We start from the raw sequence: 25,172 nt of genomic DNA on the forward strand, positions 1-25,172 counted from the left end.
ACGGCCTTCCAATCTACCTACGGGAGGAAGACTCCCTCTTCAAATATTGTACTGTAAGTGTTTGACTTATTGGTTTATTTGGTAGGAACAGTGCATGTTAATGAACAAGCCACAGGATTGTAGCCTTGGGCTAATTTCCATCCGTCCCCCATGTCTCAAACACACTTGCATTCAGGCCTATTGTACATGTTTTTAGTGGTAGGGTAAACTGGAGTACCTGGAGGAATCCTTCACAGACACGGGGAGAACATGCAAATTCTACACAAACTCTACACAAAATGCCCGGATCGACAACCGATGACAATACTGAATATCAAATCGGTACATCCCTATTTGCTATATATTAAATGAACTGCAGTCCCTTTTGCAGTGCTGCAACAGTACTTCAAGGTTAAGTTGGTGTTGATAACCGCAAACATCTTTGTCCTTCTAAATTTTCAAAACTATGTTATTCAGACTTTTCTGTTTCTCTTGAATTTATGCATAATCACATACCTGAAAATGTAAAGAGACTTGAATGTCTGGAAAGCAATCCACATGGGACCATGCATTATTATTGTGACCTTAAGAAGAAAAAAAACAACTTTACAGATTAACTTTGACCAAATATGTAACTAATAACTGTTAGAGGATAACATTAAATCGCTATTTATCATACTGGGTCAGGCTTTACAGTCGTACTATCTCTGTCATAGCCTTGACTGTGGTGCTCAGGCGCCCACTCTCTGCCACTGAATGCTTGCATATCAGTATGACGCTCTGAGAGGGTATTTATCCCTCTTCTGTGGAAGCATAGACAGACTTGAATGGTAGGACTAGCGCAATGTCTCGAGTTCATGTCTCCGGGTCCCGCACCGATAGTAAATAAACTTCTCCTGCATAAGACATCCAGACTGCTGCCTGTCATTCATCTATCCTCTCGAACACCATTGTTATTTCTCTAACAATTTGGCGTCAACGAACATGTCTACAGCTGATCTGGTAAGTGCATTTTTATCCTTCGATAAAAGGGAGGGGGAATGGCCTTACCAGACGCATGCTTGATAGAAAAAAGAACAATGCAATGGGAAAGGTTCAATTAGTAAAAATGACATAATCTCATGTTATTGGTTGATTCTGGATGTTTGGTTCCGGTCGAGAGTAGGGACTTTAGATCATGACTACAAGGAGACTGGGGTATTCCGATGCACAAAGCTTGAACTGAAATAGCTGCAATAATCTGTGAAGCTCCATGCATACAGTTTAGAGTAGATCCGGTTTTAAACTTGTTGACTCTACTGTTTATCCACATATATAGTTTTACTCAAATAAGCATGTTGATATCGCAAAATAACTCACTACATCAGCCATCAGTTACATTTCTCTCAATGTTCATCAGTTGATTCTGGAGTTTCACAGAATCAACTGATGACATTGACATTAAACAAAGCTTTACACTCAAGATAGTCTACAATACGTGTTCCTCACTTTTGCCTATAACGGTATAGGCAAAAGTGAGGAACACGTATTGTAGACTATCTTGAGTGTAAAGCTTTGTTTAATGTTAATTTTAGTGTCAAACAAAAGGCCTCACACCGACGTAACCAGGAAGCTAAAATGCTCCAGAAAGCTGTAAACGAGTCTGGGTCCAGGTCACTGGTCTCTATGTCTGGTTTACGGATAACAAGTGTGGGTCAAAGCAAATTGCTGTGGGCTTCTGTGTAAAGCTGTTGTTTCATGTTACTTTTAATTTTGAACTGAGTGCTGAATATTGAATCGGTAATAATTACATAGGCCGTGTAATTAATTACTAAGGCAGTTGGACTTAGAAATACGCCACAGTCAGAGGACTGTGACCACAGGCTGGTGTGAAAACTTGAATAGAACTATCTGTTTTTAGTGGTCATAAAAGGCTTGTGGTTTAATATACATCTGCTGATTTTTCTTCTGACTATAGATTAGTTACAAGAAATAGAGTAGTTATACTGGTGGTTAAGGGATTATGGGTAGGAGAGGAACCTAGGATATTTTTCTCCTATGATAAATAACCCGCTTAGCGCCGATTTTTGAGATGTGCACATGGGGAACACTTATACTCCATATACAACCTATGGAGGCTCGTTGTGTTCATTTCTAATCTAACTGTGAAACTCCAGAATCAACTGATGAACATTGAGAGAAATGTAACTGATGGCTATGGCTCTGGATGCAGCGAGTAGATCTTTATTTCCATGTTTTTATATTTCATATTCTGTGCTTCTTTGCTTGGTTTGCTTTGTTTGCTTGGTTTATTTGATGTTTGTTTGAATTTTTACTTAGGGCTATATGGACACACAGAGAACATAAAGTTTAGTGAGTTATTTTGCGATATCAACATGCTTATTTGAGTAAAACTATATATTCTTTGGCAATCAGACTACATTGACACCAACAAAGTAAAATAGAGGCAACACCATCCTCACAGTTACTCAGTACTCACAGCATTCGAGTACACTTGAGCGAGTAAAATCCAGTGGTGGAGGAATTGCTCGACACTCTTACTTAAGAGTGCAGATACAGATTATTTTACTTGAGAAGAAGTAAAGGTATCTGACATGATTTTGACTTAAGTAAGAGTGTTGAGTATGCATTGTGGAATGTACTTTATGAGCAAAAAGTAAAAGTATTTAAGAGTTTATTGTGCAAAATTTTATAAATCAAATCATACAAATTTGAATCCGGTTTAAACAAGGTCTAAAACAAGGTTTAAAGGAGTAAACCATTGGACTAGGTTTGACCCGCGTCTAAAACAAGGTTTAAAGGACTAAACCACTAAACCAAGTCTAAATTGGGTCTAACCAGTTCATCGTAATGAGGTCACTTTGAAAATAAAATGCTTTACTTTAAACCCAATTGAAAAATATAGTGAAGTAAAGTAGAGGTTCATTCATCATAAATTTACTAAAGAAAAGTAAGATGCCCATAATTTGTACCTTTTGCTTGTACTTGTGCTTTTACTTTGTTGCCTTCCACCACTACACTTGAGCGAGTAAAAACTAAATTATTTCAAAGTAATGTTACTCTCACATAAGCAATTTGCCAGAGATTTCACCTATATCTGGACTAATAAGTGAAGGTCTTGCTGTATAACAGAACAAGGGTCTAATTTAACAAAGTTAGGGAGCTGTCAGTTTTATACAAAGGACAGAATGTGTTGTTATGGTTGACCTGATGCTGTTCGGTTTCTTTGATATTCAGCAAGATGCAATGACATAATGTTAGACCAAATTATGAAAATGTTCACTTATTTCAAAGTAAAAATAATTCAGGGAGAGTGAGCTTACATTTTGTGTCTCTGCCTTGTCTCCTCTGTCCACATCTACTGTTTTCTCCTATCTATTATTGTTTTGTCTCTGTCTGTGAAGGTCCATGAGCAGAGCGTTCCTGATAAACTCTTGCCTTGGAAAGATTGTTGAGTCAGTTTAACAAAACAAAATGCCAACATTGTTTGCTATAACTATTTCATAGAATAGGGGGGTATGCTTTTGAATAAAGATAATGCATTGGTAAAGCAATGATGCAAGTTAAGAGTCCCCGTAGAGTAAACAATGTCCGCATTTTGAATCACAATCAATTGATGTTCACATGACGGTGATGATGAATTGAGAAAATGTGTTATTTTTGTGAATTGATACTGCTCTATAATCTGTTAGAGGAACTGTGGAGGACTGATTTCCGGTGTCACAATGTCACAATGTATCTGTTTTAGCTGCAACTTGTGAGTATAACAACTGGGTTTTAAAATACACAAGGAAAAAGTTTATGAGGGAAAGATGTATAACTACAAGTAATTATGTCAATAAAAGGTATGATTTGTGTGTGAGTAGCAATAAAAAACAAATAATATTGATCACAGTCAAACAAATTTTAAAGTAAAATGCGTACAATCGAGAAGTTGAAATGTCTTGCATTTTTAGTTTATTAGTTCACTAATAGAATAGATGGATAAATGTTGTCCTGCTGTGATTTGCTTCAGAGGCCTGAGTTTGTAGGCCTGGTTCTAAAAGTACCAGGACCTGAAAAATATTATATTTTGTTATTTTGTCTTCACTGTTTAGACTTGTGGTAAAGTGAAACTTAACTCTGTCTTTCTAGGTTCTGAATGTCTGTGTAGGCTCTCAGTTGTACAGGAGTTGCACATCGGTAATCTTTATAAAAGATTTGAATATTGAGAGATGCCCAGATTACGGCAGGTTGGCTTTTCCTGGTCCCTTTAAAGATAGTTTAAGTATTTGCTTTGTTACATTTTTGTATATCCTTAAAGTTTGTGCCCAAGGTTAGATTGGAGTAGTCAAAACACTTCCTTTGCTCTTCTAAGTAATGCCTCGAGAACAAGGTTCAAGACAAGGTCAGCTGGAGTCCAAACTGTGTTTAGGAGAAACATATTTGCGACAAAGGTAATCAGAGGTTTAGAATGCAAACTAAGTGTCTTAATATAAATTTCAATATTAGTCGGAACAATTGTTCCCAAAGTGGGGGTTAGGATCCCCCAGGAGATAGCGAGCACTGAGATAATGTGAATTTTAAATAATTCCTAATTGCAAACAGCACTGATTTGAATATAGAGGTCAAATAAAGAAAATTATGCAAATAATATAAAAGAGTTTAACTGTTGTTTTACATTGTCTAAATTACTAAACACTTTATATCTCGAATAGTTCGCAAAGGGTTTTTTGGGGGTCCTGACCAGAAATGTGTAAATTAACCTTTAGAGACCAATTTAATTTAAGTCTGGAATAGACAATTGAATTTAATATAGTAAAATATAGTTAAAGAGTTAAAGAGTTAAAGAAAACTTGTAGTACAGTATCTCAATTCTCGATGTTTTAATCTTAGTGATGTGGTTTTAAGAACCTAAAGGCAACTAAAATAAAACACATTAAAGACAAAAGGAGAAACGAATAACACTATGCTTATTTTCAAGCATGCTGCATTGGCTCGTTTGAGGATGGGCCTTTTTGATAATGTACGGAGGAATTTTTCTTTTAATCATTTATTGTGTCTCTTTTCTTCCAAACTCGTTTCTTGTTTTCTGCTTGTTAGCATTAAGAATTTTTGCTTTTATTTTGTGATGCTTTGCATAATAGGACATGCTGATTTTTTAAGTTTTAGATTTTAGATTTTACTCTGCCATTTTTGGTGGTGATGGGAAAAGGCAAGGGCCTGTTGCGCATTGCGTGGGCATTGGTCCAAGTGCATTGCTCAAAGACCCTGAAATGAAAGTTCACCGAATCGATAGTCTGCCGAAGAGAAAGTCCGCCAAACTGATCGTCTACCGAACTGAGAGTCTGCACTGCCTCGCTGAGAAACTGTCCTCGAAAACATGCCAACAAAAAGCCCCGCTGCTGCTGCCCCTCGAAAGCCTTGAACAGTCGTCTGCAGGAGGACTAGTGCTCACAATTTGCCCAGGTCTGATGCCTTGCTCTCTGTACCACTTGGACCTACATTTTTAAGTTTTTTGCTATATACTTATTTTATATTTAATTTTTTAGCAATTTTTGTTGTTTTTGCTGATGGGTCAGCGACCCATGGGATCCTCTTTTGCTCCGATTTATAATTATTTTTTTTTCTCATTTTGATATTTTTGACTATAGAATGCTCAAATTGGTCAATGGGTCTGCATCTTAAACAGCTATAATAATCAAATTAAAATAAATAAATAAATAAATACATTTATTGTATATTTTAAGAGATAACACATTTTTACAAAACTAAAAATAACACAATGAAATGAGGCGACTTTAGCTAAGGCTAAGCTAAGGCCAGTAATTGGATTTGTAATATATCTTGATTATAATAAAATGACAGACAGAGAGATTTGATTGTTCAATCAGTAATAGTATGCAATAAACAATATTTTAGCCTCTCAAAAATAGAGTAATTCCCAAATTACTGTGTAGCGCAGTTGCATTGATCTGTAACAGCTGATAACATAACTTTGAAAAATAAATATCCACAGGTTACCACTCGTGTGAAATAGTTTTGTTGATAGGACTGTAGGGATTAATTTGTTGTTAGTACCCAAGGAGGGTTAAGGCTTAACAATTTGTTGTTTGTGTATATGTTCTTTCTGAACTTTCTGAAATTGATAAAAGATGTCGTGAATTTAATTTAAGTAAATTGAGTGACTGTGCAGTTGACTCTGGATTTTGTTGTTGGTTTTGGTTTTAGGTAAAATGAGAAGTCCTAAATTTTGATTAGTGGAAGATACTGGTGTATGTTAATTTGAAGTGTTTATGATAAAGGTGATCATTTACATTGGAAGACTTTAGGATGCTTAGGTTGAAATATTGTGTTGTTTGCCAAGAATTGTGAGTGGAGGCTGAATCCAGATTTGAACGCATCGTGTGTTCTTAGATTTTAGATCTGAGGCTGTGATTTGTATGCAGCCTAATGAAGAGGTTTGCATACAGTGTAAGTAAAGCGGTGTCTTCAAATTTGAAATTTGTGCTGGCAAACATGTTTTATTTCGGACTAGCAAGAGTTTTCAGTGTTAATCCAGTATCTCAAGAGTGACTCAAAAGGTCACACTTGTGGCCTCAAAAGTATATTGCCCAGTTTTCAACACTAATCACAGCTCTGGGTGCACACAGAGCTCGTTATAATTGTTGAAAAAAAGGAGGGGCCAAGAAGCAGAGGAGATTTGCTCTCTGTAGAAATAATTGTGACTCTTTCTGATCTAAATTAACAAATAATGAGAAAACAAAAGTTACAGCAAGTAGTTTAATTTCAAGTCTAAAACCTGATAATTAAACACAGGGAAAGTATCAGAAATAACGTAACATAATAAAGAATATAGAAATGTTGTGTAAGTGAAACCCAGTTGTTCTGAAAATAGGAAATGTGTAATGCCATTATTGCTTCACTAGCTGAGACCCGGCCTTTGGCCGGGCCTCGCTAGTCTCCACATTTGATATTCAGAGATTATGAGTTATTACAAAGAAATGTCCAGTGTAGTCCCTATAACCCGTCACTCAGTACAGCTGTAGACCCGCAGTAAGTAGACCAGTGGTTCCCAACCCATTCCTAAAACTATGGCCTCTCCAAATGTTTAAAATAATGAATGCTAAAAATGATGTCAAACAAACTGCAATTGGAGTGTTTGCACCCGTACTCCTTTCTTATAAACTACATGGACAATATGTTACAAAACTCAGGGAATAGAAATCAAGAAACAGTGGAATATTTATGGAGAAATGTTAGCGGTTCAGCTCTAACGGTTCGGTTCACGGTGCAGGACCCGTGGTTTGGTGCAATCTAAAAAAGAAGTTGTTTGTTATTAGACAGTATTTATATCCTTATAATACAATTGGCAATGCTTTCCAAGCCGATTTATAGAATGTAAAGAAGAAATAGAGAAGAAATGGTACAGCAGCAAAGTAAAAAAAAAACATAAATAAGAAAAAAAAGCAACAGTGCAGGCCATGCGCTCGTTAAGTGGTTTCACTTTCACTTTCCGCACACGGAGGCTGAAGCTCTCGGAGCAGCGCGTTTCATTTGAAGCTCGTGTATCTGCGTGTACTTTTTTTCGGAGACAAAACTTTGGAGACGGAATATGAACAGGATTGGGTCTTACGCATGTGTCTGAGCTTCTGACATGACAACACTGGATCTGGAATGAACCACAGCCTCGGTCACTGCAGGAGAGACTTAAACAAAGACGCGTAGATGTGTTTTGGAGGATGTACCTGTACCAGCGGAGCGTCTGCAGCTGCAGTTTAGGGTGAGTGACGATGACACACATCGCCCTGTTAGGATGCGCGCACGCACACATACACACACACACGCACGGCAGTCAGATCTCGTGCACTCGCGTTGTTGTGAAGGCGGGTTGTCCTCGGACAGCAGCACCGCGGTCCATATGGACCCGTGACCAATGCCCGCGGCGGTGGGACGGTGACGTGGGGCCGCCCGCGGATTGTTGGGAAATGAACATGGCAAGTCTTATATAGCGCTTTTCCAGACGCTCGTCGGTGTACAATTTGTTGCAGTATTCATTCAGTCCACTGCGCACATCAGCCCCCACCACCAACCACGCACACACTCACTACTGTCGCCAGGTTCCCAAACGGTCTCCCATCCCAGTTCTAACCAGGCCCGTCCCTGCTTAGCTTCAAAGTCGGTATGGGAAATAAACATGGCGGCGCCCAGGCGGCGGCCATTGAGATAGCGTTTTCTATAATAGATACTAACATACTAATGCCATGATTTAATTTTTTATATTTACTATAAAATGATATTAAAGAGTGTGATTGTTTTGATTGTGATTGTGTAACATGTTTTAATCCATATTATTTCCAGGTTGATGACGTTAATTTCCCACAGAGACAGGGAATTTACAGGAGGAATTCTGATGCAGGAGGGTCTGATTCAGGACAGGAGCTGATGAGCCGAGAACAATAATACCAATGGCATGATAAAATATGGCCTTATGCAGGCCGGTGTGTGCTTCTTTGTTGTTGCAGGAGGCAACGTGGAAGAAGAAAATGTCGGTTTGTTCTGGATGTCTGGAGGTCGTGCCTGAGCATCAGTATCCTTTGTGTATCTATTTTGTGTTTCCAAGCAAGAGAAAGAAACACTTATTATCTCATCAAATATTTTAACTTGCGATTGATAGTAATGATTGATATTCATGGCATGATAGCTGAAGCTGACTCTGATGAAAAGTCATACTTAATCGGTAAGTTTGTTGAAATTATACTGATGTGTTGATGTTTGCAAGTTATAACATTCTTTCCACAGGCGACCTGAGAGACAGGTCGGATCTGGCAGGAAGGCAAACACACATCCATTGGAGTTTGAATAAAGTAGAAATGGAAAGGTTCATCTTACACACTCTCATTTGTTTTTACATTTACTTCATTTTTCATTATTATTTTCATTTATATATTCATTAATGCTTTCATTTTATATTTACATTTTTTACTTAGTTATATTTACTTATTTCATAGTTGTGTGTATTCATATTTACTTTATATTTTTTACATTAATTATTTTATATTTTATTATTCATTTTTCATTATTATTTTCATTTATATATTCATAAGTGCTTTTATTTTATATTTACATTTTTTACTTAGCTATATTTACTTATTTCATAGTTGTATGTATTCATATTTACTTTATATTTGACATTTATTATTTTATATTTTATTACTCTTTTATAGTTAATAAGCTTTCATGTATTTTTAATTTTACAGCATGTATTTTAGTTTAGTTTTTCAATGTCAGTGTTCATTTATTTAGTGTTTGTTTATTCTTTTCTGGCCATATCACTGAAGTCCGTCACTAGTGGCCAACACCGAGGGAGCGTTAAAGCCAGGATTTGTTCCCGCTTAAACCAATGATGGTTGGCAGTTTGTTTCAATTAAAGCGACAAAGGCATATAGATTGATTAGGACTTAGTGTGAGGTTAGATATATTTTTTTAAATACTATATTTCTATATTTACCTATTTTTAGGCCCGAGCGCCATACATGGCGGTAGGGTCTATTGCTTCTGCAACGCAGGGGGGCACCAGGGTGCGCTTCGATGGCGTACGGAGTGCACAACGGACACGACAGCGACCACCGACCACGACAGACGCATAGGACTCGGCCAGAGCTTTCCGAAAATGTCTAATGTGTAAAAACAGCTACAATGGAAAAACGCCTATATTGTTTTTGCTTTTGCAGAAAAGCCTTCCCGGGGGCTTCAGCGGCCAACCGCGCGCTCCACGTACACGCCAGAAAAAAATGACCCACAACTTTTTTGTGCGCCTTAGCCAGAGCTTTCCAACGATGTACAGCATGTGGTGGTAACGGCAACGGCTTAGGTTTTTTGGGCAAAAAACGATTATTTTTCTTTCTTTCTTTCTTTCTTTCTTTCCGCCTCTTAAAACTGGATTTTCACCCCCTGAACGTGCGCGAAAACTCAATTAAAAATCACCGAAAAATCCGGTCTGGTGAAAAATTTACGAAAATGTGAGTGTCCAATGTGGGACGTGCAAAAAGGCACAACAGCGCCACCTGCAAATTTGAAAAAAATAATTCAGTGACGGAGAGCCTCCACCAACTTGGACACACACTCGCGCCTTTGGGCACAGACATTGTCCAGGTCGTGACCAGCAAAAAACATTATTATGACCCCGCCCCCTGACAAACAGGAAGTCCCCTATTTTGAGTGGAAAAATGAGGAAAAGTCAAATTGCCTCCACGCTGATGTCGCATTTGAACGAACTCCTCCGTGGGCGTTTGTCCGAATGAGCTTCTGATCGCTTCTAACTCATCTACACATGTTGGGGATCAAAAGTTATCCAAAGAATTTTGCTACGTTTTGCGGTCTTCGTCCAGTGGAGCCCCAAAGTTGACCTTTATTTTGGCGATTTCTGAGACCTCAATAATGGCCCCCGTTCGCACAACCTAGCTCGGATTATTACCAAAACTCATACACATGTTGCCCCTTCACCCCCGCATACATGACATGAGGTTTGGTGGCAGTGGACCCAACAGCGCCCCCTATAAAATGCATGTTAATGTCATCACTCATTCACTGGGTACGTACCAGAGAGTAATGACCCTGACAGTTGCATGCGCCTTGGTCAGAGCTTTCCGAAAATGTATAATATATGGTATTTCGAGCAACGGGAACCCTTGTTAGGCCCGAGCGCCATACATGGCGGTAGGGTCTATTGCTTCTGCAACGCAGGGGGGCACCAGGGTGCGCTTCGATGGCGTACGGAGTGCACAACGGACACGACAGCGACCACCGACCACGACAGACGCATAGGACTCGGCCAGAGCTTTCCGAAAATGTCTAATGTGTAAAAACAGCTACAATGGAAAAACGCCTATATTGTTTTTGCTTTTGCAGAAAAGCCTTCCCGGGGGCTTCAGCGGCCAACCGCGCGCTCCACGTACACGCCAGAAAAAAATGACCCACAACTTTTTTGTGCGCCTTAGCCAGAGCTTTCCAACGGTGTACAGCATGTGGTGGTAACGGCAACGGCTTAGGTTTTTTGGGCAAAAAACGATTATTTTTCTTTCTTTCTTTCCGCCTTTCCGCCTCTTAAAACTGGATTTTCACCCCCTGAACGTGCGCGAAAACTCAATTAAAAATCACCGAAAAATCCGGTCTGGTGAAAAATTTACGAAAAAGTGAGTGTCCAATGTGGGACGTGCAAAAAGGCACAACAGCGCCACCTGCAAATTTGAAAAAAATAATTTAGTGACGGAGAGCCTCCACCAACTTGGACACACACTCGCGCCTTTGGGCACAGACATTGTCCAGGTCGTGACCAGCAAAAAACATTATTATGACCCCGCCCCCTGACAAACAGGAAGTCCCCTATTTTGAGTGGAAAAATGAGGAAAAGTCAAATTGCCTCCACGCTGATGTCGCATTTGAATGAACTCCTCCGTGGGCGTTTGTCCGAATGAGCTTCTGATCGCTTCTAACTCATCTACACATGTTGGGGATCAAAAGTTATCCAAAGAATTTTGCTACGTTTTGCGGTCTTCGTCCAGTGGAGCCCCAAAGTTGACCTTTATTTTGGCGATTTCTGAGACCTCAATAATGGCCCCCGTTCGCACAAACTAGCTCAGATTATTACCAAAACTCATACACATGTTGCCCCTTCACCCCCGCATACATGACATGAGGTTTGGTGGCAGTGGACCCAACAGCGCCCCCTATAAAATGCATGTTAATGTCATCACTCATTCACTGGGTACGTACCAGAGAGTCATGACCCTGACAGTTGCATGCGCCTTGGTCAGAGCTTTCCGAAAATGTATAATATATGGTATTTCGAGCAACGGGAACCCTTGTTAGGCCCGAGCGCCATACATGGCGATAGGGACTATTGCTTCTGCAACGCAGGGGGGCACCAGGGTGCGCTTCGATGGCGTACGGAGTGCACAACGGACACGACAGGGACCACAGCGACCTCCGACCACGACAGACGCATAGGACTCAGCCAGAGCTTTCCGAAAATGTCTAATGTGTAAAAACAGCTACAATGGAAAAACGCCTATATTGTTTTTGCTTTTGCAGAAAAGCCTTCCCGGGGGCTTCAGCGGCCAACCGCGCGCTCCACGTACACGCCAGAAAAAAATGACCCACAACTTTTTTGTGCGCCTTAGCCAGAGCTTTCCAACGGTGTACAGCATGTGGTGGTAACGGCAACGGCTTAGGTTTTTTTGGCAAAAAACGATTATTTTTCTTTCTTTCTTTCCGCCTTTCCGCCTCTTAAAACTGGATTTTCACCCCCTGAACGTGCGCGAAAACTCAATTAAAAATCACCGAAAAATCCGGTCTGGTGAAAAATTTACGAAAAAGTGAGTGTCCAATGTGGGACGTGCAAAAAGGCACAACAGCGCCACCTGCAAATTTGAAAAAAATAATTTAGTGACGGAGAGCCTCCACCAACTTGGACACACACTCGCGCCTTTGGGCCTTAAGTGGTTCTAAGTGGTCCCACCCATCCTCCGTGGAAATGGCCAGAGGTCTTAGCCAGGCAGCATGGTGGCCTCTCTAAGAGTTTTCTCTGAAATTCGTCATTTTTCCAAATTTCCTTCTTTCTTCACAACGGCTACAGTTTTAGACTCGTACATGTTTATACTACCCCTCTGTCACAGAAAGATGCTTCAATTTTGATGTTTTTCACTCCAAAATCAACTTTTTCTAAAGTTTATAGTGACAGGAAGTTTAGTTTACCCGTTTCCTGTCCGTCCCTCTGTGTGTTCCCCGTACTATTTCGCTCTCAACGAAATATTCTTTATATGGAGGGTGCTGCTGGGCTGATGCACCCTCTCATCAAATCTTTGGGCGGTCAGAGGAATTTACCCTCATTAAAAAGAATGAAATATATTCATGCTTAAGCTGTAATTTCCATTTTCTGCAATACACAAGTGCAGTCTTTCATAACATTAATCTTAAATTGGCTGCAGTATTCACTAAGCTTGTGAAGCTCCATTGGTACAGTGCCGGGTTCCTATACGTTAGGTTGTTGGATCGATCCCAGCCATCACCTTTTTTTTTTTTTTTTTTGGACTCGGTAATTTCTGGTCCCACCCTCATGAAAAATGGGGAAATGATCCCTCTCCTCCAGTGGGGTGCTGTCACCTAATTTTGGCCTGAGAATTGAGAGAGCCCTCACCCTCATCAGGCCCATGTTTGTATGGACTTATATCTCAGTAGTAGCAAGGTTGTCTTCAGTGAATGAGCTAGTCCTAACACAGCCTTCACACTTTTCTTATGCTTTCTCATTTCACATGGACCACTGTACACATTGTCTCAGCCTAAGACCATGAGTGCGTGTGTTTCATAAGATATTTTTTTGTTCTACTAAAGCATTGTCTGTGCCTGTATAGTGTCATGGGCAGAGCATTGGGTTTATAACCAAGAGGCCCCTGGATCAATTCTGACCTTCATAAGTTTTTTCTTTTTTTTCTTTCTTTCTTTCTTTCTTTTTTTTGGCTCTTTCTGGGAAGAACATGATTTACCGCCTTTGGTCCCACCCTCATGAAAAATGGGGAAATGTTCCCTCTCCTCCAGTGGGGTGCTGTCCCCTAATTTCGGCCCAGAAATTTAGAGAAGCCTTGCCCTCATCAGGCCCATGTTTGTATGGACTTATATCTCAGTGGTAAAAGGTCGTCTTAGGTGAAGGAGGTAGCTAGTCCTAACATTTCTAATGCACGGGGAGTTTCATAAGACATTGCTTTGTTCAGCTAGAATTTTAACTGTGCCTGTATAGTGTCATAGGTAGAGCACTGGGTTCATAACCATGAGGCTGCTGGCTCGATTCTGACCTTTACTATTTTTATCTTTTTTTTTTTTTTCTCGGCACCTACTGGAAATTACATAATTCAGCACCTATGGTCCCACCCTCATGAAAAAAGTGGGAACAACGCTTACAGAATTTGCATAACTAAAGACATGGCAGGATAGTAGGGAAACTATTGAGGCAACACCAGGGACAATGTCAAAACAATCTAGAAAATGGAGGGGGAAAATTGACCAAAAATTACCTCTCCTCAGGTGCTGGGACCTAATTTTGGAGCGTTATTGTAGAGAATACTTGCCAACATCAGTATGTAGTTATAGCTCAGTGATAGTGTGCTGGTTTCTGGTATAGGAGGTTGCAAGTTCAAACACTGCCATGACAATTTTCCAATTCTTTGTTTTTTCACATGATTCACATATTTTTGAGCCTGATACAAGTACACAATGAGAACCAAGTAATGTGACACAATTGTGTATTCCCTTCCCCCTCTTCACTCGTGCAGCCCATTGCAGAGAGATGTTCAATTTAAACACCCCTCTGGTTCGTTCCACATTACAGTACAACGTGTCTTCCTACAACAAGTATGAAAAGTTTGCAACGTCTTTTTCTGATTCTCCTGTTTCCGTTTGTTCTCTTTGATAGACTTACATTACTTATAGGCTTGTGTTACAAGCTTCATATCGGGCTCACAAGGAGCATAGCAATCGGGGGGCTTGCATTGGGCGACAGCGAGCAGGGGCGGTTGCAAGGGGGGGGAATGCCAGGGGCGAGGGCCGCACGACGCCGCTTGCGGCTTTAATTATTATTATTATTATTATTATTATTATTATTATTATTATTATTATTATTATTATTATTAGCATTTTCTATTTCTATTTTATTCTTTCTATATATTATTACTCCTTTTTGGTCCAGTCAGTTTTCAGCTTATATTTTGATTTTGCATTGATATTTTTTAATCTTTGGTGCTTATTCTTTATGGCTTAGTTATTCAACTTACCAATTTCATTTTATTTCAATTCATAACTTTGCAGGTACAGATTCACAAGATAAAAGGGCAGGTATTCAATACTTGGTTATCTTGTGGTGAGGTTCTTTCATGTTATGTTTTGTGTGTGTTGCTCATTGCAGGTATGTTTAGGTCAAAAAGGAAGGGTTTTAAGCTCTATTTCAGAGGCCATTACGCCTGAAGTATACAAGGATTTAATATATTTTGTCCTGAATGATGGTTTCTTGCTTAGCAGTTTTCAGTAACATTATTTTTAATCTTGATTAAAACATTGGAAGCAAGGGATAACAAATAATAAGGCTTACGATCTTGTTAGATTTGAATTTTAGGGAAAATTCATTACGCACGAGTGTTTGAGCTTGCACCCTTCTCAATGGACGCTGCCAATTCTCCACGCCATTCTATTTCAACCTGAAGACTTGGAAGACAATAGGGAACTCTTGGTGTGTGGGCAGAATAATCCCAAAGACCACCAAGAGGTGTTACGGCACGATAGTCTACTCGTGATCCGTATAGATCTGAGGCACCTGGAGGTGTTTTGACGGGCTTCACAAGTGTTGGGTTGAAATTAACCATCCGGTATGAAGATTGTTTCATGGTTAATATTTTGTTATGATCATTTCTCTTAATATGTGAACATGATTTTCATGAGAATTGATTGATTCATATCTTTGAATATTGTGTTGTGTTTGTATTTTATTGTATGTACATTTTCTGACTTGGACCAATAATATATCATTTGCAGGAGAAACTGATTGGCGGCCATGATCTTTTACTTATCCCTGATAATTGGCAATCAGGTTGGGGATTTGAGGTTTGGTCATGGTACCCCCTTTTACACGCCTTTAGTACTTGATGCATGTGTTTTTATTGGTAGCAGTATTTGCCCCGATTGGGTGATTAGTGAATCTAATGATGCACATGTCTCAGTACTTTGGGGTCACTGGGAGGGGGGTCATTTAATTCCATCACAATGACCCGTATAACTGTGTACTGTGGTACTTTACATGAAATGTGTTGAATGTTGTTTTGAAATGTAAATTCTGTGTATGCTTCACTTAGGGCATAGATAAACCATTTGAATTTCGATTTTATTCTAAAATCTTGGTTTTGGATTAAATTGAAACTTAGGTAGTTGATTCAGGTTTATTTTATGCTGGCGTTTAATTTTGATTTTTTTTCACTTAGTCAAAACCACTAGAAAGCTGTAGTTTTGAAAGGGAGGAGTGTTAGAGGATAACATTAAATCGCTATTTATCATACTGGGTCAGGCTGTACGGTCGTACTATCTCTGTCATAGCCTTGACTGTGGTGCTCAGGCGCCCACTCTCTGCCACTGAATGCTTGCGTATCAGTATGACGCTCTGAGAGGGTATTTATCCCTCTTCTGTGGAAGCATAGACAGACTTGAATGGTAGGACTAGCGCAATGTCTCGAGTTCATGTCTCCGGGTCCCGCACCGATGGTAAATAAACTTCTCCTGCATAAGACATCCAGACTGCTGCCTGTCATTCATCTATCCTCTCGAACACCATTGTTATTTCTCTAACAATAACATTTTACACTAATGTTATTTCAGATGGAGGAAGATTTTGACACTTCAAACACCCCCCTCGCTATCCTGACGTTGGCAAATGAAAACTCGTCTGTCCCTTTGATTGCAGCAGTCATCATCGAGGATGAGGTTGTATTAAAGGACATTGCATCTTTGCCTGAGGCATTTGCCCTGTTATTCGGGCTGGTGTATGTATTAAATCTTGAGTATCCCGCGAAGCTGAAGCATTCATTTACTTTCACCCAAAGGATACTTTTGGGGCTGGAGGATGGTAAACCATTGAAGCCCTGTCTGCATCACCTGCAGAATGACCTTGCGCTTGTTTTATAAGTTTATTTGCGAGTTTTGATCTCATTTAGAAATCTTACATAAAGCACCACCTTTCTACTAGTTCTTTTTTTTGGTGTTAATCTGAGTCCAGTGTGTCTCTTACTATTATTTGGATGGCTCCCGCCCGTCAGGACGATAGCCTTTTAATATGTAGTATTATTCACGGATTAACGGAAAATATTTGGTGCTTGTTTTATCAGTGTTATTGATCCAGTTCATGTGTTCATGCGCTCAGTAACAGTCAAACATGTCATGTTGGTCCAACCCAACCTATTTGTAACAGCTCTCTTTAGGCAATGCTGTTAGCATTGTGTTTCATATGAATCATTTGTTTGTATACTTGATTGTCCGCGTAGGGAAATTTGTCCTCTGCATTTCACCCATCCTTCGATGCCACTGGGGCAACCCGCAAGGAGCAGTGGTCGATGGCCGTGCCGCGCCCGGGGACCCATCTCCATGATGTCCACATCGCCAGGCTGATGGTCAGAATCACCTGGCTGGAGGATTCACCTATTGCACATGTTTTTAGTGGTAGGGGAAACCGGAGTACCCGGAGGAAACCTACGCAGGCACGGGGAGAACATGCAAACTCCACACAGAAAGGCCCCGTCCTGGTGGGAATTGAACCCGGAACCTTCTAGCTGTGAAGCGGAGGCGCTAACCGCTGCGCTACCGTGCCGCCCAAGGAGGACAGCTGCATTAGGCTAACACACTGTGAAAAACCCAGTGTGTTAGCCTAATGCTGATTTTGGCTCCTGTTTTATGCGGATCACAGACCGATTACGTGTGTCCTATTAGATTGGGCTTTTGAAATCCAAACATCCATCCACTTCTTCATAAACACTGTATTGCATGCATATTTTCTAAAATATAGTATTGCCGACTCATTTTAATACAGGTAGTTACTACAATAGAGTTAAATGTAATGCAAGTAAGTACCAGTAAACCCTGGAAAAACACTGGTAAAACAAATTATTTTGACCTGAATATAGCTTTGATATCAGTCTGGGTGCTTAGTTTTTGTATTCTTTTGGAAACTAAACTTGCGTTTCCTTAAATCCATTCAGGGTAACAATATTGCAGTTCAAGTTGATAAACTGTCCCAGTCCTGCTTTTAATTTCATTTTGAGGACAGTGACTTGTGTTCGTAAGATTTTTCTCGTTGTGCGACATGGCTACAGTAGTTCAGATACATTGACGGTGGCAGTTGTTCTTTTTGTATGGAATTTTATGTTTTTTATGAGCACAGTGTTCACCAGTAAAGTCAGTGTCAGCTCCACTTGCATGTCAAGAAAATACCAGTGCATATGCACATAACTAACAATGGACAATTTATTTTAATTACTGACAGTTTATGTATAAGCTGATTGTGGTTTTCAAAAAGTTGCTAAATGTCAATGAAAAAAAGTTATTTACAAAATAAAATGTCTTTGTGAAACCAATTTTTGAGTGATCTTTAAGTTCAGATAGGCATTACTTAAAATAAGCTGATCGGACTTTAAAGTTATGATGCAATCTGTTTCAACAAAACTTTTAAGTTGATGAACTGAAAACTTTAAAGTTAAACTTGGCTTAAAACTATAAGGAGTTTTTAAGCCAAATTGAACTTTTAATTTTTCAGTTTATCTTGGAAAAGCTTTTTTAAGTTCAGTTTGAACTTGAGATTTATAGGTTTATATTAGCTTAAAAACTCAATTGCTATTTTGATTTTTAAGTTTATATAAACAAACAACACCAATCAGCTTGTTGGGGATTACAGTGTACGAGAAAATGAATTGCTGGTCCCCAGACTAAATATCACTTGTGATTTTAGTCTGGCGTTAGCCAGGCTATATAGAATCAACATTATATCTGCATTTGAGTCATATCACAAAAGTTAATTGTGGCCTTACCAGTTGGTAGCACCTTGCTGCAGAGCACATCAAAGAATGCAAAAACACATACCGAGGTGTGGGTGTTGTTTTATTGTATGACAGGTAAAACAAGACGTGTCTGTCAGGACAATGGTGACACGATCTCGACAAACACACATTCACACATCGCTGTAGAATTGAGGCTTATTTGACAGAAATGATCTGAATCGTTTATGGTCGTAGGTCGCACCCAAACCCAACGGGGGAGAGACGCCAAAAAAAAAGCCAGTCTCTCTTCTCTCTCTCTGTCTGTCTATGTCTGTCTCCCCTTCTCTCCCGCTCGCCCGCTCTCTCTCTCTCCCGCTGTCTCTCTCTCTCTCCCTCAAAAAGGGAAAACCTTCGGCCTTCTTGGCCATTTCTGATAAAGTGCAACAAAAAACATTTGTGTGTCAGCGCAGGACTTACAAAAGTGCTCTATGCCCGCAATTACAATGTGTAGGTATTTAATTTAATCATTAATCTTTATTCATACGAGGGACCCCCTAAGGTTCTATTCGTGTATCCCCTTTCTAATTAAGTGTATCAAAAGCATTTGTGTGTCAGTGCATGAGTTACAATAAGTCCTCTATGCCAGTGTTTTTCAACCTTTTTGAGCCAAGGCACATGTTTTTCATTGAAAAAATCACGAGGCACACCACCAGCAGAACATGTTTAAAAAATGTAACTCTGTTGCCTATAGTCAGTCATTCTCATCAAAGTGTCTTGAATAGGAACACCGTATAATCTCGCTAGCCACAATGCCTCATTGCATCACTAAATCTCTTGTCTCAAAGAAATTAACTACCTGATATGGAAGAGTATAATATGGTTACTCTGCCGATGACTAGACAGCACAGACACTCGAAAACGGTACATTATTTGCGGATAATAAAGCATTTGTTTTCAAAAAAGCCAACTAGGGGAAATTGGATAATTTCCCAAGGCACACCAGACAACATCTCACGGCACACTAGTGTGTTGAAAAACACTGCTCTATGCATACAAAATAGGAGCTTGTCAAATAATATTATAGCCTATTATTACAGTAAAACCCAAAAATCTTTTTTTTTTTTTAAAGTGGTCCAATTTCGGGACACGGTGACCTACATTGGACCAGGTCGATCCCGATATAGGACCACATGTAAAACTGTGTATAATTTGGCCTAAGCAAATAAAAATTGGATTAATTACTGACGTACTTACTCACAACACACATATTCACAATCCTGACCTGTAACTCAGTGTTTTTCAACCACTGTGCCGTGGCACACTAGTGTGCCGTGAGATATTGTCTGGTGTGCCTTGGAAAATTATCCAATTTCACCTAGTTTTTTTTATTTTTTTTAAACAAATTCATTATTATCCACAAATAATGTGCCGTTTTCGAGTGTCTGTGCTGTCTAGAGTAGAGTAACCATGTAATAAATACTCAATATCAGGTCGCTAATTTCTTTGAGACAAGAGAATTAGTGATGCATGGATGCCGGTGGCGGTGACTGTGGCACGGTGGCGAGCGAGACTATACAGTGTTCCTATTCAAGACACTTTGATGTGAATAGGCTACAGGGTTACGTTTTTTAACATTTTCTGCTGGTGGTGTGCCATGTGATTTTTTCAATGAAAAAAATGTGCCTTGGCTCAAAAAAGGTTGAAAAACACTGCTGTAACTAACTGTTTATGCCTTTTGTCCCCGGAGTGTATGTGTTGTATGAGTGCTTTGTTACCCAAATGGCAAGTACAATGTGTATGTAGGCTATTTAATTTAATCATTCATTTATTAATGAAAATGTTTTTTCATTCATGCCATTATAGCCCTGAGATGCGTGCAGATGTTTTAGTCATGTTAATGTGTGCAGAGAGCACATTGCATTACATTGGACTGTACTGGTCCAATATGAGGACACATGGGGTGGTCCAATATTGGGCCAGAACTCACTTGAGTTCTTGGATGTATATGTTTGCAACCGTGTACATATGAGTCATCATTCCTCGTTGTATTCATTAATTATATGTCAAACAACCCGCACATGCCATCCGAGCCAGTTCACCTTAAGTTTGCGGTCACACCACACTCCCAAAGATGATCTAAAATTACAAAGAAATGTGTGAAAACAGTTTTTTTGTCGCTATTTGCTAATTTTGATAATTCCCGCCGTCAATCATCTCAGGCAGACATATCACGTTACACGTCATTTAGACCGCACAATAATGTACTATTAACTATTTATGGAAAGGAGAACGAGTGGTGCGGCTTCGGAGAAGGCACGTCCGGCGGCAGCCATAGTTCCCAACCACACAAAAAACGCAGAATAAAACAGACAGTCATGGTGGTGATGATGATGATGATGATGATGATGACTTTGATAGTTTAAAGAGTGGGTGGTAGGATAAAGGATGGTCTTATAGCCGACACTATAACCGAAAAAAACTGTGAAAAAAAGAAAATCCCGTGGCGGCCATCTTTATAGTTCCCAACATCTGAAAACTACACCCCCCACCCCCACCCCTCACGGCATCCACAACATATCATTCTTCCCACCATATATGTTTTTTTTTTAGAACTTATGGCCATTTTGACTATTGCCATTTGCACTCCGAGCGCAATTAATTTCATATAAAAGGGTCCCAGATACCCAAGAGATAACACGAAGGTTAAAAGAGTTTTTTTGACATTTTAGAAATGACTGTAAATATGTTTAACAAGTTATAAACAGAATATTCTCCGTGTATCAAAGCTCATTGTTTATACACTCTTGAAAAATTCTAACATTTTGACTACGGTTATTGTCTTTTTTGGGATAGTTTCTTTCCTTTTGTAAATAAAACAATGTAAAAACCTCATCTCTTTAGTCTGTTGTGTTTCGCACCACTATTAATATGACTTTAAACGCCTCATACAGTTCGTCTGAGAAACACCAGAAAATTACTATGAATATGACTTTAAATGCCTCATACAGTTTGAAAATTACTGTTAATTTGGAGAATTAGTATTGTTTGTTGTTCTATTTTTTATTCATGTCTGTTGAATGTCAAGGATTTCCTGCAGACACTGTATTTACACTTGAAGAGTTATGTTGTGGTTTATTCATAGTTGTGTTCTGTACATTAGTGAAAGTCATGCAGTTTGGTCTTTTTTTCCCCTCACAAAGTCAGGAAAATGCTGTCAGAGAATCAGGAAGCAGGAGATGAGTCCAGATCTTGACCCCATTGAGGATCTTTGGGACGTGCTGGAGAAGGAAACGCGCCGTGGTCACACTCTCCTGTGAGCACATTCTCCCATGACCAAAACTCGATCTACCTCCGGATCTTTGAACGTCGCAGGAGTTTATGAAAATAACAGAAATAATCAGAGCTAAAGGAACAACCAGAGGTTACAGTGTGGACTTTTATTTGTGAATAACTTTTAGTGATGTTTTATTGTAGTGGTTTGACCTGATCCTGTGCAGAGAAACAGGTCGATGACTTTGACTATTTCTTTTTTGGAAAATCATCTTCAAAAATCATGTTTTTGCACATATTAAATACAAAAACTAAACTAGACTCATCACAGTTAGAGCAAATATTTATCGCAGACCCGATTTAGACCCGGTTTAGACCTGGACGTGGTGATGTGGCGAGTTGGACTTGGAATACAGTTCTTTTAAGTCACTGTCTTCTGTTTGTCCAATCAGGGCCGAGGGACGGCGGGTGGCGTCATGTGACCCAGACGCTGCTGCAGCCAGGTCATGTGACGCGACAGTTTGGTGAAGACCAGGACATGAGCGCCATCCCCTCCTGGTGCCGAGGAGGTAAGCAGCCCCACTAGGTAGGCGGTACCCCGGTCAACGCTGACTACCGGAACTCCGCCCAGCTGCACCGGAGGGTGGGGCAGAGCAGGCACCAGGGGGTCCGGCTGGTCCAGGTCTGGTCCAGTTGAGGTGAAGTCCATGTCCACAGTCTGTTGGTCCTGATGTGGGAGGAGCTTCTGGATCGTTCTGGTTCGACTCGAGTTTCGCTCTTGTCCTTCTCTCCTCAGGTCTGTGGTCCGGTCTGTGGTCCGATCCGTGGTCCGGTTTGTGGTCCAGTGTATGGTCCGGTCTGTGGTCCCATCCAAGGTCCCATCCAAGGTCCGGTCAGTGATCCGGTCTGTGGTCCGGTCCGGTGCTGGATTAGCCCTGCACAGAAGAACATTTCAGTGCATCTGAGGATTGAAGGCAGTGCCTCCAAACTCACTTCCTTCCAGACCAAGGCAAGTATCCTGCTTTGGCCCAAAAAGGAGCTGCTAATGGAACACACTTCAGAGGTAAAGGGACTGACATCACTAAATAAAAAAGGAAGTTGTTTTTCTTCCAGGGTAGGGTCTGCTGAAGCACTGAGGGGTGAAAGTATAATTATATTTTTACTAACTCCAAATAAATAAATAAAAAGCAATCAGAGATGAAGAAAATAATCCAAAGGAGGACTAAAATCTTTAGAATAAAAAAGTGCATTATAACAACAACAAAAAAACAGTTTTTTTGCTGCTTCATGAAGCAGTGACATTTGAATCAAGTGATATAAATTTCAAGTTGAAATCATATATTCACTTTTTTTATTATTGATTATAATGACAAAACCTAAAAATCATTATTTAATCAAATCTTGACAAAAAACGTTTTCTGTAAAAAGTTACTACTAAAACAACTAAAATTAGCGCGGACTGCAGAGCCATTAAATTAGACAAAGTCATGTAAAGTGGAATTTAAGTCACACAAGCCAGCTCCACATTTTTTTCTTAATTTTTTTCTGTATGCGCATAAATCATTTCGAACTTCACAGCAATCTTCGCATGGATTTGGGAACCAATCACTGAGCGAGGAGGGACGGCAAGATGATAACGGACAATTCGACATACGGACGCTTGTAGGTTGTTCACGGATTAAAAAAAAGAAAACTTTATTTACAGATCCAACATGACATCAGCAGACGCGACGCCATCTTTCGATCAAGCTTTAGATTGTGTTCTAAATAGTTTAGCTCGAAAGTTTAGAGCAGGTACGTCATACATCATCTGATACGATGATACGATTGGCTGTGGCTACATGCAGACACATATGATAGACAGTCGTAGAGCCCAATAAACGGCTATGGACGATCGGAAACCACGCGTCTCCAACTAGAAAATGAATTGGTGGTGCCTAGACTAAATATAACTTGTGATATTTTGTCTGGCTATAGCCAGGCTAATATTTTGCAGAAAATATGTAGTTTGGGGACAATTTTAGGTTTATTTTGAAAGAAACGTTGTTTTTACTCAAAATTTGCACTTTTAAATAATTGCTTTCAAAATAAACTGCAACACCCTGAGGTAGGAGGGTACACGGACCACCACTGAAAGGTCCAAAGGGTCCGCAAGACAAAAGGGTTGTGAACCATTGCACCAGAACATTTTGAATGGACGAACTTTGCTGCTGATAGAGCCTCATTTTAAACCGCAGAGGCACTTTGCACACCTCAGGTCAGGGGCCAGTCCCAGGTGGGCGGAGCTGAGTCCTGGGTTGGCGGAGTCCAGTGGCATGTAGGCAGTCTCCAGGCAGAACATCTTGTTGGAGACTCCGTGGGGAACTGTTTCCCGACACTCTTTCAGCGACACAGATCTGGAATCGGGCCAGGGTCGGGCCCCGACCAACAGCTGTTTCCCAGCATGCATCAGGACGTTCTCGGCGTGGTCGCGGTGGGCGGGGACACACAGGTGGAAGGGTGCGGGGCCCAGGTGCAGGGGGATGTGCAGCAGGGCGATGTCGTAGTCGTGATGAGCCAATGAGAATCGCTCATGTACGTCAACGGAGCGCACCTGCAGCGCCCTCCGCTGGCCGCCTGAGAATTACACCACAAGTGACTTTTTACAGATGTTTGTTTCACAGATGTTTGTTTTAGAGATTTTTGTTTCACAGATGTTTATTTTACAGATGTTTATCATACAGATGTTTGTTTCACAGATGTTTCCTTCATACCCAATTGATTAAAGTCTAATTAAAGTCTCACTGCGGCGGATGAAGACGAGTTTCGGGTCCGGGTTTGGTCCCAGCGCCGACAGAAGACACCAAGCCGAGGTCAGGACCAGACTGTGTCCGAGGACCGCCCCCTCACAGAGCTCCGCCCCCCAGGAGTCCAACACCGACACCTGCATAGACATTGACATCATCCTCATACCCCCCTCACCAACACATACAGGGACTGGACCAGGACAGATGCAGGGGGCAAGGCTTACCTGCCAGGGACACCTGTGATTGGCGCAGAGAGACTGTGAGGAGTTGGACTGGTCTGGAATCTGTCCACACGGGAACTCTCCTGAAACAGATACAGAAATCAGTAAACATATAAACACAACCCAGTGCTAAAAATGTGATTAAAAATATACATATTAATACTACTGTTTAAAAACACAAATTTCATGATGGGAATCAATAGGGATAAAATGTTTGTAAATATATGTTCATAAATAAAACGGCGTGCGAAGCTAATGCTCTTTTTTGGAGGAAAATAAACAGAGTTTGGTGATTAAAAAACAACTCTAACTCAGCCAGTGGCGTGCTGGTAATCGGGAGAGTTGGGACGGTTCCCAGTGGGCCGCCATAGTCACGG

The sequence above is a fragment of the Gobius niger genome, assembly GCF_951799975.1.
Source record: "Gobius niger genome assembly, chromosome: 14".
Classification (NCBI taxonomy): Eukaryota; Metazoa; Chordata; class Actinopteri; order Gobiiformes; family Gobiidae; genus Gobius; species Gobius niger.